This window comes from Triticum urartu, chromosome 5A (assembly GCF_056163025.1).
Source record: "Triticum urartu cultivar PI428250 chromosome 5A, HENAU_Tu73, whole genome shotgun sequence".
Lineage (NCBI taxonomy): Eukaryota > Viridiplantae > Streptophyta > Magnoliopsida > Poales > Poaceae > Triticum > Triticum urartu.
Genome location: NC_141877.1, coordinates 45,166,946 through 45,183,294, shown reverse-complemented (window position 1 = coordinate 45,183,294; position 16,349 = coordinate 45,166,946). Strand labels below are relative to the sequence as shown.

The 16,349-nt window shown below is 55.6% G+C and overlaps 1 pseudogene; it reads right to left on the bottom strand.

Moving 5' to 3' along the window:
- Positions 1 to 7,661: 7,661 nt before the first annotated feature.
- Positions 7,662 to 8,902, bottom strand: LOC147967889 (uncharacterized; annotated as a pseudogene).
- Positions 8,903 to 16,349: the final 7,447 nt, after the last annotated feature.

The window sequence follows — 16,349 nt, the reverse complement described above, 5'->3', positions numbered from 1 at the left end:
GGGGGGGGGGGGGGGGTTGACCATTCCCCCGCTGCCCGATGCCGTGGCCAAGCCCAAATACTTCGCCGAGAAGGTCGAGGTCGTGCGCGCCTCCCTCACCGACGCCCAGCTATCCCTCCCCCAGTACGCTGCCGACAACCACGCGGCTTGGGCGGCGTACTTCGAGCGCCGCCAGCAGCAGCGGTTGGCGTCCACCAACGACGCGCCGGTGGTCGGCGGCCTGAAGAACAGCGAGGGGCGCCACCTGTGGTGGGGCATCCCCGGCCGCACACTCAAGGGCGTGCTGACGTACCTCGAGGGCGGCAACGACCCGCCGTTGGCGTACCCCCCGGCGAGGGTGGACGCCCCGGCGCACCACCAACGCGCCGGACCATGGGCGCCAAGGAGGTTCGGGTCCTCCTCTTCTTCTTCCTCCTCGCGATCTTCCTCGCACTCCTCCGGTACTCCGGCCCTGCTCGGCGTCAAGGCCGAGCCCGCGGTGGAGATGCCGCTCGGCCGGCGCACTCGCAGCGCCGGCATCGTCATCAACGAGGGCGGCCGGCGCGCCTCCTCGTCGGCTCCTTCTCCGCGCTTCGTCAAGGCAAAGACGGAGCCGGCCGCGCCGGTGAAGACGGAGCTCGACGACGACGACGCGGCCCTGGAATGGGCGCGCAGGGACTCCATAGCGATGGAGAAGGAGCGCCAGTGCGCCGCCCTGCGCCGCTTCGTGGAGCGCCAACGCGGCCGCGACGAAGGCGGAGTGGTCGTCATCTACGACAGCGACGACGACGATGCGTCGCCACCAGTCTGCCATGGCGACGCCGGGTCTAGCAGGGGCACCCGCGTCAAGGACGATAAGGTCGACGACGACGACGGCGGTGAGGATGGCGGCGACGGTGGCGACTTCAGCCAGTTTTTTTAGATTAGTTCATATATGTGCTATGTAATGAAATTTCGCGAACTTTGTCGAAATATATGCCCAAGTTGGCCGAAATTTATCGTGTTTAGCCGAACTTCGCCGAACTGTATGCCAAAATTTGCTATACATCTTTGATTTTTAAACGCGCCTGGGGGCGGCCCTGGGGCCGGCGGCTGGGGACCAACTCGCCTTTAGATCCAATTTTTGCGCCGGCTCACTTTCAGGCGGCGATTTTAGGCGCCCCTGAGGGACCAACGGCTGGAGATGCTCTAAAATGAACTAAGAAAAAGACAATTTGGTAATTGCCTATTCACCTTTATCTAGTTGATATCTTTAATCCTTCACTTTGCGAAGGTTGCGGCCTCGTTGCAAGTATGTAGATATGCTTTGCACTTGCTCCGAAGAACGAAGGTAAGAAACGTTGCACTTGCTCCGAAGAACGAAGGTGGGTGATGCAGTGAAGGAGTCTCTCGCGCCACTGTCGTCACAGCGAACCCGAAGCTAGCGATCAGTAGGAGAATGCAACCGGACTCCATTTGCCCCATACAGTGGGATGCATGCATGCATAAATTGTTTGGGACCTTGCTCCATGAGGCGTGGAATATATATAGGATGATCGACAGCATGGCACATACCCCGTGTAAAATTATGTACCATCAATGCTGGGATGATATTTTAGCGATATACAATTATGCTGGTGTATACTATGCTTAATTACATACAGTGATACATGGTGTCAATATCAAATCACCGACAAATTAATCTTGGTTTTCTTTATCACGCAAATAAAGTTGATGCATGTAACCTGTTTCCTGCATACACAACAGATAGTTGAAGATCAAGCTTCAGCTACCCAAAATTAAGTAGATTTCTTACTAGGCCAGTATGGTCATGAACTCATGATATCATATATTCATGCATGAGTGGTTTCATTACATGCCGGCATCACAACTGAATCTGTAATCACTCGCCAGATCCACATCATCAGAACAAATCACGGAAATTAAATCAGACAAGATCGAGAACGTAAATGGATTTCCATCACAACTTCACAAGACACATATGTATATATGAAGTAATCAGCAGAGAATCCCATTGTACTAATTTAGTTAGTCAGACGTAGTGATTGCTGTGGTCTGCCCCATAGGGCTTGCTTTGTAGTATTTGCACCAAAGAAACCGCAGCAAAGCCGCCATTTGACCTCTTATCATCAACACAGCCTGCCCAATCTGCATCCAGAATACTCTCAGCAAAGTTGACGACGAGCACCGAACGGTTAGCCCGGCAGACACAACCCCCTTCACAAACCGAACAATTCTCTTCACAGCCTCCCAATGACCATCAGTGGGACAAGACAAATACTGACACATCAAGATTATAGTTTCATAAAAGCAGTCAATACAAGAGTTACAATTCATAGATAATGCAACAGGTTCTACAGTACAAAATGGGAAGCTTATCATACTGCCTAGCTCGCTTGAGGAGCTTATCAAAATTGGTATAGTAATAAGTGAAAGAAGTTTCTAGCTGTTGACTGTGATTTTTGTTCATGGAGTATTGACTTAGTGTTTAGCAGAGATCAGATATAATACAACGCACTTTATAGTAAATAAGATACTGCAACATGCATTTCCCTCATCAAATATTTCTTATTTATGCAGCACAGAAGTTTCCAGATTTACATCCTACAAAAGTGGCCAGTAGACCGCCATGATAACTACATATTCTTTCATCAGCTTGTAAGAAAATATAGCACATACCAGCATAACCAGACAACTCATAAAGCTTCAACTGCTCCAATCTAGCAAAAGTAATGGACACATATCATGGGTTCTGACTGAAGATACGAAGAGGAAGGGCATTTTGACATTTGTACAAAAAATAGTTTTGATTATTAGAGAAAGCATGTAAATGCCTGTCATGTACAATATACAAGGTGGGCAAAAACATTTCACAGTTTCTTTTGTTAGCAGAGTTTGAATCAGAGAGTGTCCATCCGTGCATATTTTCCAAGTAAAATAAGAGTGTTAGGAGTCTTCATGCAAGGAACTGTTGTCATTTACTCAGAAACTTCGAATGGCAGATTATACAGGTCACGGAGCAAACATATAAACACACCGACGTATATCGTTCGTGCATGTTGCCGAATTGCACGCATGACCATGGCATCTTTGGCGCCAATTCTTTCCTGGGCTTTTCTTTTTTGCCACCTCTGTACCGTCCTTCGATTCCATATACAGAGTTCACAACTACCTCATTTGGATTGTAAGATTGACCTCTCATCATCTCATATTTGAAATGTTTCATGACTGCTCTAGTCAATCTTGCGTTCATGTCTACCTACTGGTCAGCCTCCCCTCTCTTTGCAATTACCAAAAAAGGCTTTCGTCCCGTTTTATAAATAAAGCACCCACCAAGCACAAAGTAACAAGGTAGTGACAGAACACAACACACACCCACACGCAACGCCACTGCAAGTCAGGTACCACACAAACACGCACAAACATAACACACGCCCCAAGTTCCGCTGTGGGCACAGCACAACAAGCCCAACACAAATGTCCGACGAAACAACCCAAGACGGCGGCGGCGGAGGCGACGCCATGACGAACTAATCTGGTTTCGGAGGTGGTGGGGGGAGTGGCGGCGCCAACCGGAGAGCCATCGCACGAAGCTGGGTGATGATGGAGATGATGGCGTCTCTCTCCCTGGGCCGGCTAAGCGGCCGCCAAAGCTGCGAGTAACCTGACCATTTGAACAAAGTGTCAGTAGCATGACGAAGAGGGATATACTGAACCACAAGTTTATTCCTAACAGTCCACAACGTCCAGGCCATGACCCCAATGGTCAGCCACCTAGTGTGGCGCAACGCGGGTGGGATCGCCTGGAGTTCGGCAAAGAGAGCGGGGAAATTGTTATGGTCCCAGTTTCCACCCACAATCTCGCGGAGACAGCTCCAAAGAAACTGCGCGGACACGCAGGTGAAGAAGATATGGTTCGAATCTTATTCAGGCCCACAGAGCGGGCAGCGCCCATCCCCAGGGCCATTGCGTTTCAGAACCTCAACGCCACATGGGAGGCGACCGCGAATCCATTGCCACAAGAATATCCTAATTTTCAGGGGGAGGCGGATCTCCCAAATGGAGGAGAGCGCCTCATGGCCAAGCGAAGGGGTGATGGCCTGGTATAGAGATTTGGTGGAGAATTGCCCAGACGGCTCTAGCCGCCATCTGGCACGGTCATCGTCCGTCGAGAGCTCAGGTTCGTGTAGTGCAATGCAGTCGAGCAGCTCCTGCCAGTCCTCGATCTCAGCAGGACTGAAGGGTCTTCGGAACGCTAGTTGCCCTAAGTCAATAAGGGAGGTCGCCACGGAGATCTGTGGCGCAACCGCGATGGAGAAGAGGTCCGGAAATCGGGCCGCAAGGGGCGAGTCGCCAGCCCACCTATCAAACCAGAATAGAGTGGCGGTGTCGGACCCAACCTCAATCGAGGTTTCGATCCGAAGGACAGGGAGGAGCTGGATGATGGACTGCCAGAACTGTGAACCACCCGAACGCTGGCAGAAGGCGAGAGGCTGACCCCGGAGGTACTTCTGCTGAATCATGCGGAGCCATAGTCCACCATCACCATTCGCGATCCGCCAAAGCCACTTAGTCAGAAGGGCAATGTTCATGCGTTTGGAGGACATGATACCCAGACCGCCCTGGTCGCGGGGTTTGCAGATCTCCGACCACCTGACCATGTGGTACTTCTGCTTATCTCCCTCGCCGGCCCAGAAGAAACGCCCCTGGACGGTGGCAATCTCGTGATGGAGGGTCTCAGGAAGGCTGTAGAAGCTCATGATGAATAACAGTAGACTGGAGAGGGATGAGTTAATGAGCACAGTGCGGGCCGCTTTCGAGAGCCATCTACCCTGCCAGGGTTCAATCCGGTGTTGAAGCTTTCCCACCATGGGGCGGATCTCGGCCACCATAAGCCTGGAGTCGCTAATGGGGATCCCCAGGTAAGTCGTGGGGAAGCAACCGAGGTGGCAGTTAAGCTGATCCGCAATGCTCTGGCGCTCTTCTTGGGTGTAGCCCAAGACCATCACCTCACTCTTGTCAAAGTTGATCTTAAGGCCGGCCATTTGCTGAAAGCACAGCAGGAGAAACTTGAGGTTGGAAATATCGCTCTCCGAACCCTCCACCATGATAGTGGTGTCATCCGCATATTGGAGGAGGGAGACTCCATTCCCCCCAACCAGATGCGGTACTATTCCCTTAATGTGGCCAGCTGCCTTGGCCCTGTCAAGGATGGCCGCCAGGGCATCAACCACATGTTAAATAGGAACGGGGAGAAGGGGTCGCCCTGACGCACCCCACAAAGTGTGGGGAAGAATGGGACAATCTCCCCATTGATGTTCACTGCAGTGCAACCCGAGGAAACCATCTGCATCACCCTGGTCACCCAACGGTCATCGAAACCCTTACGAAGGAGACATTCCCGAAGGAAGGTCCAACTAACCGTGTCATAGGCCTTGTGGAAATCCAGTTTCAGGAAGACTGCCTTGAGGTGTTTGGAGTGCACCTCATGGAGCGCTTCGTGGAACACCAAGACTCCATCAAGGATATAACGGCCCTGAATGAAGGCTGACTGGTCCGGGTGGGTGATCCGGTCAGCGATAGGAGCTGCCCTAATGGCGTACCCCTTGGCAAGGATGCGGAAGATGGCATTAATCACCGTAATCGGCCGAAATTGTCGGATGTCGGACGCCCCAGCCACCTTGGGGATGAGAGTGATTACCCCATAGTTCAGCCGGGCAAGGTCAATGGATCCTACAAAGAACTCGTCAAACAGGGCAATCACCTCAGGTTTGATCACCTCCCAGAAAGTCTGGAAGAACTAGACTGGGAGTCCATCCGGCCCAGGAGCCGAGGATGGGTTCATGCTCTTAATTGCCGCCCACACTTCAGCCTCAGAGAACGGGGCCGTGAGGGCCGCGTTGTCCAAGGGCGTGACGCAGCAGTGGGCCGGCCAGATATCTTGTGCTAAGGCAAGACCTCCCCGAGGGGAGGCAGAGAATAGGTCTCTGTAAAAGCCGTCAACATGGGCCCGGATCTCCTCAGGCCGCTGAAGGAGGGTCGCTCCGTCCCACAGGAGGGGGATGGAGTTACCGCGTCTGCAGCCATTAGCGATGGCATGGAAGTAGGCCGTATTGGCGCCCCCTTGAGGACCCAATTCTGCGTACCTCGTAAGCGCCAGTATGCCTCCTTGTCGGTGTAGATGACCATGAGCTGATCTTCCAGGTCATATCTAAGCATCCATTCGTCCGCCGATAGGCTGGCGGCGTCAGCCCGCAGGTCAAGGGCCTGAATGTTCTCAAGGAGGGCTTTCTTCCGCTCACGGATATCCCGGCCCACATTGGCGCCCTACCGAATTGTCGTGACCGTTTGGCACAGAAATGCCATGAATCAACGACGGAGAGGGCATGGTGGGGGGCATCACGCGCCTCTCGCCATCTGGCAACCACTACGGCAGTAAATCCAGGCTGGAGAAGCCAGAAGGTTTCGAAGCGGAAGCGGGGCAGCAGGGGTGGGCGTTCATTCTCCGAAGAAAGGAGTAGGGGGACATTGGTCTGAACCAATCCGCGTAATCGCCTGGAGCGAAGCTAGGGGGCAGCGAATGTCCCACTCAGGGGAGGCGAAGACCCGATCGAGGACCGAGCGAGTCGGATCAACTTGGCAGTTTGTCCAAGTGAACTTGGCCCCGACTCGATCGAGCTCTCACAGCCCCATGTCAGCAATGTAGTCATTGAACATTTGCATGCGAGGGAAGTTCACTAAATTATTGCTCTTGTCTTCTTCCGTCCTGATGAGGTTGAAGTTGCCGCCCATTACCACCGGTAGCTGGGCGGAGGCTACCTTCCTACGGAGCTCCGCAAGGAAGGTCTCAGACCGGCGGTGATCGGCAGGGCCATAAACCGCAATGATTTCCCATTTGAAACCGAGGGCCCGCTCAAACACCTCCATGCTAACGAAGAACTCTCCCCGGTCCATGCTTCCTACCTCAAAGGTGGCATCCTTCACGCCTAGGAGGATGCCACCTGAGTGGCCCGTACTCCCACTAGAAGGGAGCCAATGCCAAGCGAACAAGTCGGAGCTCAGATGCTCAAGTTCCGACAGGGAGAATTCGGTACGCATTGTTTCTTGGATTACCACAATGTCGATTCGCTCGGTTCGCATGTATTCTATGAGTTGGCGGCACAGACCATCTTGGCCGAAACCGCGGATGTTCCAGAAGAGGGTCCGCGTCACGCATCCATCGGGGGGCTGCTTGACCCCAAGACACGTGAGGCGCTCTGGGCGCGGATGGCAGCAGTACGCGAGCGGGTGCGGCCCCGGATCTCACCCGGTGCGGCCGCCACGAGGGAGGCGACACTCGGAGAAACCCCGGAAGGGGCGGCCGATGAGGGGGGAGACGAGCACGGGCCTCGGCCAAATGACCATCGAGGATTTCCCGCGCGCGTATCGCCTCGATCTGAACTAGAGGGGGGCAACCTCCCCCCTGAACACTATGGCCGAGTTCGCTGCCACCTTAGCTAGGTGGCCAAGCGGAGCCGACTCCAAAGCAGAGAAGGAACAAGTAGCCGAGGTGGCCGGAATGGATGGGGTACCTGACTCGAGGTTCCTGGAAGCGGACCGAAGTGCAACCCGCTCGGGAATGGGCAGAGCTGGGCTACCCGCCGGCCTGGTCGCCTCAATCCGAGCGTTGCGTCGCGAGGAAGTCACCGGGGTCGAGGTCGACCGGCCCCTCCTGGTGTACGCCGCAGACCGAGGCGGGAGTGGGGGGCGGCCACCGAGGTGGCCACCAGCCCACACCCCCCACCGAGGGTGGTGCACGAGGGGGCCGAGGGGCGGGTCGGCGAAGAGGCGGGCGCGGCCGGGAACAGAGCCATCGGCACCGGGGTCACGTCCAGTACAGGGGGGGGACGCAGGCATCCCCAGGTCCGCCCGACCCGGGGTGGCGCGGGGAGAGGGAGGGGCGGATCCCCTTCCGGGACCGGCCCATCCCCCTCGGGAGGTGAAGGAGCATCCGGCGAGGATGGGGAAGCAGGCAAGGAGACGATCCCAGTGGAGAGCTCAGCGATGATGGAGGGAGGCACACCGGCAGGGGAGCGGGGGGACGACGTCGGGAAAACGGCAAGGCTCACGTCGGAGGCATCACTTCCGTCCGAAGGGGGTGTGGGGGCTGCCCCGTGGCCGCAGCCGGCGCCCGAGCCACCCCTGGAAGCAGCTGGGGGAGGAGGAGCGCGAGGGCTGTCCTCAGACTCGTTGTCGTCGTCCTCTGATCCAGAGTGCCGGTCATGGCGGGGGCCACGATCACTGCGGTGCCCCCCGGGCCCCCACCATCGGGGCCGCCCAAGAGGCTGTCGTCGGGGATGCGGGGGCGGCCGATGTGGTTCGGCGGCTCGGGAGAGATCCGGAGGTCGAACCCCTGGTCGTTGAAGAACACCCGGACCGTGGCCCGGAGCTTGGACGAGTCAAGGCATTTGACCTTGACCCGCACCTCCTCCTCCTTGCGGAGTGAGAGCTCGTCCACTACGACCACCTTACCGAGGAGGTGGGACATGTTCCAAATGACCCTCTCCGAGCGCGCGATGTCGGGGAGGCCGCCGATGAGAATCCATGCCGTGTCAAGGACGGCCACAGCCAGGGGGTCCCGGACCGACACAGAGATGTCCACTACCAGCTTGTAGAGCGCGAGGGTGATGTCGCCGCTGCGGGTGCCGTAACCGTGACTGACAACGTTGGGGAAGACCACCGAGAAATGGTTGCCAGATAGAAGAGTGGCCTGCCAGTCCCAAGTGCAGTGGTAGAGGTGGTTGAGCTCGGCCTCGATCATCTCTAGGGACGCCACCCCGTCTCGAACGGTGACGATCGCGAGGAGCGAGGGTGAGGGAGGAGGGAGGTCCGAGACCTCAATGTGGAAGAAGCCGAGACCCTCAATCCCATGCCCGTACATCATCGACTCCTCCAGCATCGGCCGATCTGGGCAAAGGGAAGCCGGATGGCCAGAGTCGGCGCAAACGAAGCAGCACTAGGGGTGGGAGCATGCCACCTGGGAGTGTTCGGCAATGCCGCAGTTGAAGCACTTGATGAGGTCGGCGGCCTGGTCATCGGGGAGGAGGGCGGTCAGAGCGGGGATGGTTGGGTCGCGCGCCGAGGAGTGGAGGAGGCCGGGCCGGAGCCCCTCCCCATGCCCCTCTTCTTCTTGCGCTTGGGGCCTGCCTTGCCCCGACCAGCACTGTTGGTGCCCGGCGGAAAGCTAGGCTCACTGCGAGGGGGCTGGTAGTGGCGCGGCTCCGCGAGAGGCACAGGGGATGCGCACGGGCAGGGGAGCGGGATCGCCCGCTTCGGCGCGGCGAGCAGTCGCCATCACGGCGGCGAGGAGGGGATGGGGACAGGTGGCGCTGAACCCGCCAGTCGGCGGCCTGCGCAGGCGAGCGGGACCTAGAGCGGTCCCTGTGTTCAGCCCGGACCGACCAGCGACGGGGAGGAGAGCGGTATTCAGAGCGTGGGGGCAAGCGACGGTCAGAGCGGGGAGGGGAGCAGCGGTCGAAGCGGGGAGGGGAGCGGCGGCCATCGCGAGCCGACAACTGACGGAGGAGATCGGTCTCGAGGCGCGCCGCGTCAGGGGAGGGGCGGGGCGCCGCGTGGTGCTCGTCCGCCCGCCGCTTGTGGCGGGGGGCCCTGTCATCCCACGCGCGGAGCATGGCCGCCGGTGAGGATGGGGCTGAGGGGGCACCGGACAGAGGGGCGGCGGCTGGGGGGGGGCTCGGGGGAGGATCTCTAGGGTTCCAGGCGCGGCCACGGGGGTGGAGTGCGGGATTGGGGGGCGCGGGAGCCCAGCCGGGAGCCAGATAGACTGGCGGACCGCGTGGGCCGGCCCATGGGCGTCCGCATGGGGGAGGCCCAGAACAGAGGGTGTAGCGGTCCGGCAAGGGACAACCGGCCCAAGGACCGTCCGGCCCAAAGCCTCATGGCCCAGCCAGCGGGGCAGGGGGATGGGCGCGAGGGTTTCCCTCGTCGCCGTCATCCCTGCTGCGGCCGGTGCCGGAGCCAAGGGGGGAGCGGGCCAAGATCGCTATGGGCCCCGGCTGGGGGAGAGGCGAAGCGAGGATGAGCCGAACGCCGCGATGAAAGGCCTGAAGGGTGAGGTGCGGCGAAGAGGGGGGATGCACCGAGCCGCCGCGACGCGAGGGGGAGCAATGGCCGGGGAAGGAGGGGACCCGAGGGGCGCGGGGCGCCAGGAGAAGCACGCCTGTCCCTGGTCGGACCACCCTACGACACCCCACGCCTGAGCGCGGTGGCGGCGAGCGGCCCTGAAGCCCAAGGAGGCAGCTTTCTGGGACGGGGATGGGTGCGCAGCACCCACGGGCCGGCGAGTCCGAGCGGGGGTAGTGGAGCCGCCCTGCCAGGGCGAGGGGACAGTCACCACCCGAGCCACCACCGGCCGCGGTGGCGTGTCGCGGCGGACCACCGGACGACCGGCCGCCACATCCTCGACCTCCGCGAGGTCAGCCCATCGAGGCATCGGCGTCGGCGCCAGGGCCAGGGGGAGGGAGGAGGTGGGGACGGACGGGGTAGTCAGCGGCGAGGGGCCAGCAGGGGCGGCCGACGGCGGCGGAAGCGGGGGCGACGAGGCCGCGGGCGGCGGGTCGCCGGAGGCCGCAGGCGGCTGGTTGTAGGAGCTCGTCTCCCTCTCTAACTTTCGGATCAATTGGTTTGACCGCATTTTCATCCCCCCGCCATTTACTTTCCGGGCAATAGCCGATAGGGACTAGACAGAGGTGCCCAGAGCTTTGCTTCCCACGGGTCCGCTTTGCAATTACGCTGCCAACCAAATACAAACGGTCAAGTGCAGATTTGGTATGACTTGTTAGAATGAACACAATTTTAGCATCACACAAACCTGCTCTTCAGAATCTTCAATGCCGTTCATCGCTTTTAGAAGAGGATTCCTTGGTCGGACAGGGGGCGGCTGGTTGTGGTCTGCACGATGCAATGCTACAACCAGCCATGGTTCATGAGAGTCATTGTCAATACCCTGCAAGACAACCTGAACTGTCTAATTCGTCGCTAGCATGGTACTGACTACAAAATGAGCAACTATATCTAGAATTTACCCCAAGCAGGCATACAAGGTCCTGGGAGGAGCAGTTATTGCCACCGTTGGTGTATTTACATCCCCGTAACAAATATTGTAACAAACTTAACAAGAATATAGGTTCTAGAATTCATAAGCGGATATGCCTCTGCCAGCGAATCAAATTTAATTACCATTTGTATTTACAAGTATTTTACATAGCCACTGAATACCCAAAGTTTCTCACTGACTAAAAGAGAAAATACGAAGGGCCTGGGCAGGGCAACTAGCTGGCGAGAGAAGAGACGAATCCCCAACTTAGTAGATACAGAGAGAAGCTTGACCAACAATGGCGCCGCTGGCTACTCACCCAATAATCTCACAAGCCTTCTACACCGGCTGCAAAAGTCAGAAGGAACTGGGAACAAATCGTCATCAGATACCGCTTCTTCCCAGCTTCTGCGAAGCGCGCAACCTGAATCAATGTGGAACAGGATAGGGGGATATTTGGGCCATACCTGAGGAAGAAAGTGCAAGACGGTGGTGGAGTCGAAACCCACATCGCACGATTCACGGGAGGGGGGCGGTCAAAAGTTACAAGACGATGTGAAAATTTACAGGGGATGAGTTGACGTCATGCGAAAAGGCACTACCGGAATCGCCCCCTATGCCGACGGCCATAGGCCTGAGTCACGTCGGGATAGACCTATGCCGACGGCCCCCGTCGGCATAGGGCCGTCGGCAACATATGCGTCGGCACAGCCAGGGAGGCCGTCGGCATATATGATACGCCGACGGGGGCCGTACATCTATGCCGACGGCCCCGGCCGTCGGCAACTATCACGCCTAACGACGGCCGCCGTCAAGTCTGCCCAACGACTGGTCGCCACGTGGCACCCCTATGCCGACGGCCTAGCCGTCGGCTTAGTCAAAAACTATGCCGACGGCTCGACCGTCGGCATAGGTGTGCCACGTGGCGACCAGCCGCTGCTCGTGGACCAGGGCTATGCCGACGGCTGGGCCGTCGGCATAGTTTGAAACTAAGCCGACGGCCAGGCCGTCGGCATAGTCCTTCATACAGAGCTCCCAGTAGCTGACACGTGGGCGCCTATGCCGACGGTCTAGCCGTCGGCACATTTTTTAAACTAAGCCGACGGCTAGGCCGTCGGCATAGGTGCCACGTGTCAGCTACTGGGAGCTCACGCTAGCCCTATGCCGACGGCCTAGCCGTCAGCATAGTTTGCTTTTGCTTTTTCTTTTCTTTTTTCTGTTTGTTTTCAAATCAATTCAATTCAAATAACAGCACATATCAGCAGATATATATGATGTGATAGACATATAAAACACAACGAGATATCATCCGGCACCATCACAACAATATATGCATAAGCATCATCACACACAAGTCTCTAAATGAACATCATCACAACCAACATAAGCATAAGCATATAGAGAAGCACACAAGTCATCTAAATGATCATCACCACACACAAGTCATCTCAAGCATCATCACCACACACAAGGATCATCGAGCACCGCGGAGGTCGTCACCGCCAAGACGGCCGAAGCCCAGGTCGTCACTGCTAGCGGCAGCGCTACCGCCAAGACCGCCTCCGCCTCCACCTCCGCCTCCACCTCCGCCTCCGCCTCCGTGGATCGGAGTGGTCGGGCTCCGTGTCTCCGGAGTGCTGCGAAGACCACCACCAACGGTAGATCCACCTGTTCCCTGGATGTTGAAAATACATATGCACGGGATATATGACTGTGTTGAAAGGCATGACATGCTTTGGGTGAATAGATTGGGGATGAACTAACCGGCGAGGGGCCAGCGTTCTGTGCCACAAACTCCTCAAAGCTCATCAGCACTGGTTGTGCTGGAGGGAACTGAGGACACCTGTCGGCCGCCATATCCTGAAAAGCCTGCTGCATCTAGCTATCCCTCTGCACTTGGTGTTCATAAAGCCTCTGATGCCACGCCATGGTCTCCTGGCGTGTGTACTCCAGGTAGGCCTACGGTATGACATGATGGAACTCATAAAACTACTAAATGCGGAAAATAAAGTGAGCAATGAAGATAAGAGGGAAAATACTTACGGATTGTTGCTCCTGAAAGAGGGACTGTGTACTGGTCACTGGCTGGCTCGTGCGCTGGCTCAGGCTCGGGTCGATCCGACGAAGCTGTGTGTAGGAGATACTAGGAGTGATCACAGCATCGAGAACCGCCTCCCGACCGTGCTCCTTGGGCCCCATCCTCACCACCGCCATGTCGTCCAGAGGCGCCGCAATGGGGTCAGGTGTATCAGGATGTAACTTCAGATACGCTTCGGAGTAGGCCTTCTTCCTCCCTGCGGTCTTCTTGCCGTAGTACTTGGGCTCGCCAGGCTTGGGGTCCTTCCGCGTATGGGCGATCTCCCACGCCTGCATGTGTGAGAGCGGCCGCTTCAGTTTCTCCTCCTGCACCATCAAACAGAGGTTAGTCATACATAAGAAAGTGATGGTAAATAGAAGACGAAGAATGTTTAATGGGGTTAGTCATACATTAACTGCCTTGTGGAGATAGTGGTTTCGGTTTCCCTGAGCATGTACTCCCTCCGTCCCTCGGTTAGCCTTATTTTTGGTTCTCATAGCCGCCCAGGCTCCAGCCTCATCACACCAAAGATCCACCAATGCCGCCCAGGACTCGTCTTTTCCATAACACCAATTTGGACACACCTACATAATAAAAGCATAATGGCATGTAGGTGTGTCCAAATTGGTGTTATGGAAGCATAAAGCATAAAGCATAATGTACCACAAGGTAATGAAAGCATAATGAAAGCATAATATATGAAAGCATAATGAAAAATCTTTTATACTTACCGCCAAGAACTCGGGCCTCTCCAAGGTAATGCCCATCCTCCGCGCTTCTTCCTTGGTCATCTTCACACCAAGATAGTCATGGTAGTATGTGGAGATGGCCACATAGCGCACCTCGTACTGCATCTGGTGGGCCTTCTTCTTGCATTGGCGTAGCACGATCTGGTCCGCTCTAGCCCTGTGCTCCGGAAGAACTCGATAGAATTTCTACAATCATGCATGAAACAAGAATGGAAGAAGCCATGAGTTAAATCATTTTCATGAAACTAGAATGGACTTGTTCTTCTGAAGAGAACTCACCCAGAAAGTAGTGATCACGGCCTTGGCATGGGTCTCATGGTCCGCGTGGCAGGCCGCTTCCCAGTGGTCCCAGCTCGTGGCCAAAACCCGACGAGCCGGCTGCCTGACTGGATCCGGACAGTACAACCCCGGCCAGTATAACTTCAGCAAGACATTGATGAGGCCGTTGGGAATACGGACCCCTTTAGAATATATCCAGTTGCTGCAAAAGAATGAACTATTAGCATGTGACAAGCAAAATAAATAACAACCGGAATAAGCATGTGACAAGCAAAATAATGAACCACTTACTCTTTTCCCATGGGCTCAATGAGCCACTTCTGCTCCTCAGTAGCCGGAACCTGCTTTGGTAGCTTTGCGTTACCACGCAACCACCCCTTCTTGTCAACCCCCTTCCCGTCACCACCATCATCCCCGCCACCACCCTCCTCCTCGCCTGCCTCCCCCTCCCCAACCTCCTCCCCAACCTCCTCCTCCTCCTCCCTAGAGTGTACCTCACTAGAGGAGGGCCTCGAAGACAACACCCCTAAGTCGGTGAGGGTGCGCTCTTTCTGGCCGCGACCCCCTGTAGTGGCTCTCCCCCCAGCAGCTCGTCCTCTAGAGGCTCTCCCCCCGCCCCTCCTCCTCTAGGGGCACCTATCCCTCGACCTCCCTGTGAGGAGTCATCGTCAAGTAGCCGAGGGGGAGGATTACGTGCTCGACCACTCCGGCTAGGCAGGCCGACAACCTTGCGTAGGAAACCCACGCCGTCGGCCTTCCCCTTGCCCATGTTCCACGAACCTGCATTGAAAAGAGAAAAAGCAATTAGTAAATTAATGAAATGAAGGAAAAGGCATGATAATAAACACATTAATAAAAATGCATAAAAAGGCATATTCCTAAACTATAGAAAAATACTTGAAACGTACATCTGCTAGAACCCATATGAATCATCACTGTTGTAACCTCTTTCTCGGTCCGTCCCATCATCACTATCAATCATATCATCTTCGTTGTCCGACGGAGGTGGAGGCTCTTCCTCGTCGTCAGCGTCTTCGTTTAACTTTTCTAGCATAAGTATGTCATTTTCATTGACAATGGTCTCACCATCATTCCGTGCATCGTCGACGTTTGGGTCCACATCATCATCACCCAATGGTCTAGCGTCATCGTTTCTAACCACATCATCATCATCATCATCATCATCATCATCATCAGGTTGCTCTTGATAGAACACTCCCTCGTATGTCATGGGGTTAATGTTGTAGTAATCGTCTTCATTCGGGTCTGGTAGCTTACCATGTGGCGACACCTTGAACACAACTTCCCAACCCTTTAGATACACTTTCTGGCATGGGTAAGGCAGATAATATACTTGTGTAGCTTGGGTAGCCGCAATGAAGAGATCGGCTCCGGCATAGACGGTTGATGGTTTAACTTCGACCAAACCAATGGAAGGCGTATGTTTTACCCCCTCCCGCAGATCGAACCATCGGCATTTGAACACAGGCAGACTTAGGGTCTCACGCCCCTGGCGGAATTTAACCTCGTATATATTTTGTACCCTTCCGTAGTAGTCTACTGAATTTTGACCGGGGGTGTACACTCCAGTATTTATAGTTTTGGAATCGGGGCGGCTGTTTTGGTGCTCCTCTGTATGGAAGCGATACCCATTCACATCATACTTTTTACATGTCATGACGGCAGGGTCAAAACCCATGGAAACCCATCTCAATTCATCATCCATAGATATGTTCGGATCTTTTCCCTACAAGTATAATGGAAATTGTTGCGTGCATTAGTTCGGTTAACTAATAAATGTTGAAGTAGGTATTTAATAGGGGAGTGTGGAAAATTACTTTCTCCATGAACCAAGCAACAAAATTTTTACGTCCAGGGTTTCCATGACGGAGAAGAGTAAGTGCCTCTGCCTCAGTAGGAGGATTCACTCCCGTCCATTCCTCTTGAACGAAATCACTAAAAAAAGATAAGCGGTGTTAGACCGGGACTAAGTGAACATGAAACATGATGATTTGGAAGACATAAAGGAATGGTGTAGTGGTATTACCTCATCCACACTTCCTCAACTTCCTTGATGTTGTGCAAGATATAGAACATGAGGTCCTCCCACTCTTGTCGTGGCATGTTATAAGATTTCGAGGCCCCAGCCCTCCCACCTTGCGCGTTGAAT